The sequence below is a fragment of the Portunus trituberculatus genome, chromosome 39, assembly GCF_017591435.1.
Source record: "Portunus trituberculatus isolate SZX2019 chromosome 39, ASM1759143v1, whole genome shotgun sequence".
Lineage (NCBI taxonomy): Eukaryota > Metazoa > Arthropoda > Malacostraca > Decapoda > Portunidae > Portunus > Portunus trituberculatus.
This window is the reverse complement of record NC_059293.1, coordinates 15,553,854-15,556,294: the sequence shown is the minus strand read 5'-3', so window position 1 is coordinate 15,556,294 and position 2,441 is coordinate 15,553,854. Positions and strand designations below refer to the sequence as shown.

The following is a 2,441-nucleotide window of genomic DNA, read 5'->3' as shown; positions in this document are numbered from 1 at the left end:
ACTGTTTCACCATGTGGCTAGTCTTGATGGATTACATGGCATCATAAAGGAACAAACTGAAGATGAACAGTAATGCGATTGAAGTTGCATTAAAAGATTCATGCAACTTGCTTATAATTCTGGATTAAGCATAGCCATACTAAAAATATATGGATTATAAGAAGGCATACAGTTGAAAGAAATATTAACTTGTAAAATGGGGAGAGTTATAATCATACTGTTGAATATCTAATCAACAATGTGCTAATGATGGAAAGAGGGTGCACCAAGTTAAGGTGACACTGCTAAGTGCCTTATTCTAATTACATGATTTAAATTTTTTTCTTTTACCCTACCCTCCTTTACTGGTGAGAGAGAGAGAGAGAGAGAGAGAGAGAGAGAGAGAGAGAGAGAGAACATTCAAGAGTTTGAGTGTCACTCCTGACTTATTTTTTATTTCTTGAAAATATTAACTTAACAACATGACAGCATTCTTTAACTAAAAAGTTGCAAAATAAACCTGAAACACTTTTTTCCCCACTAAAACAGTGCCTCATAACTACAAGAACATTATTTATTATTATTAGCAGACCTTGTTTAAGGGTACTGCACACCACTAAACAGTGTCACTTATCTGGTAACATGTTAGATTGCCTATCAGCAGTTGCTGTTGTTGGCTACAGTGTAATATATATAACACATGGTGCTACTGTTATGTATTTCTGGCTGAGATAAAAAGATTATGTACATTGTAGAGTGAAGTAATGCTTAAGAGAAGGAAAACTTATCCTGGCATCCATGTGGGTAGGTTACATAAATATTCAGTCATTAATTGTATGAAGCACAGTTTATAACTTATAAACTAAGTGTGCATTGTGATAAAGAATGATGCTGAAAAGATTACTTATATTAAACAGATTAATAAGCCATTTCAAAGATATTCAGTCAAAAATTTGTGTATGAATGGTACAACTAGAAAATATGTCTCCACTGTATTTCCTATTATCATGGAGACCAGTAAAGGGCATATGTATTGTCATTTGTATTTAAATTTTTAGCAAGGTATGGATAAGGAATGAAGAAAATACATTAATATATATTTTCCAAAAAGCCATACTACAAGTCAAGTACAGTAGGGTCTTTGAATGATTAGAATTAATTGCATACATGAGCTCAAGCTATTTCAGATAACCCAGTTGGAAAAGCTAGTTTGGTTTGGCTGAATCTTGAACTAATGGAAGTCAATACATAGTAACATCAAATAATCTATCTACATATACATATTGAGCTGAGATTGATGCAAACAGGATATGTCTATCTCAGTGTGAAAACATAAAGGAAGATTCCCAGTCCCCTAAGTCTATCTCTTTGATAATCTGACTGGAATACTGTGATACAAAATTAACAGTACCAGAAGTAATGCATGTAATCCTTATAAACACCTGCAAGAATAGATTTTGCAATTTATACAAAGTTTAAAACTTGGAGGTGGTTGTAGAACAAGTAAAGATGTCTCAGAGTGATTGGTAATTAAGGAAAATGTACTAGTGTATTCAAAGGGTTAAACAGCTTGTCTTCAGTGCCAATCCACATGAAAATCAATATAGTCACATTCACTGGTCCAATTCATTATCTAATATGATACACACAAGATTCTAAGTCTTTTGGGTGCTGCTTCAGGGATCCATAATGTAATTGATGCTGTGGTAAGGATACCTCATAATTTTGCTTGTCTTGCTTTCATTGAATTTCATTATGTCCAGCTTGTACTTTTTAAAACATATCACCTAGCTCTAATGAATAATATTTGATTGGATATTTTCTTTAGTAGCTAACACTATTTGGGACCCTACTGTACATGGCAAGATTGTGAACAGTAATATTTTGCATAAATATTAGTCTTTTAATATATTCTCCAGTTTGTTAACATGGAATAGGGACTAGGGACAAGAAATTTAGGAATAATAAAAAACTGTTTTCTTTTGTTCAGTGTCCGTGTTCTAGGTGGAGCTGAGACAGTGTTTTAGAAGTTATACATTCCCTATTCTAAGTATGAAATTGTTGAGCTTGCCTTCCAAACAGGTTGTACATTATGTAATTTACTGCTTTGTGAGAAATATTAATTTATACCTCAAGAGGATATGTCTCGATAACATGATATATTATACTTTCATGTTCAGAAGTTCAATGAATCTTAATTATTTTACAGGCTGTTATCCGAGGCAGAGGTATTCTAAGCTATGGTGGTCATGGCTAAAAGGTCAATTTTTCACCCAAGGCAGGTATTTGTAAGTGTTTTAAATTAAAAGTAGCTAGACAGTGTTTGTTATTCAGTATCGTGTAAAGTTTAAAGATTTACTGTTAAATTTTAAAAAACTGTGAAACGTTTTTAGATAATGCGTGTATCCACTTGAAACTGTAAATAGCTGCAGATCTGATTAAATAAATTTGAATTCAGTTAA

General features: G+C 32.6%; 1 protein-coding gene across 1 annotated transcript in view; it reads left to right on the top strand.

Annotated features, from left to right (window-relative positions):
• Positions 1-2,441, top strand: part of LOC123515411 (trafficking protein particle complex subunit 8-like) — a 16,481-nt gene extending 14,040 nt beyond the window's left edge. Inside the window, 1 exon segment of the mRNA XM_045273955.1 lies at positions 2,189-2,441. The gene's annotated coding sequence lies outside the window, so the exon portion shown is untranslated.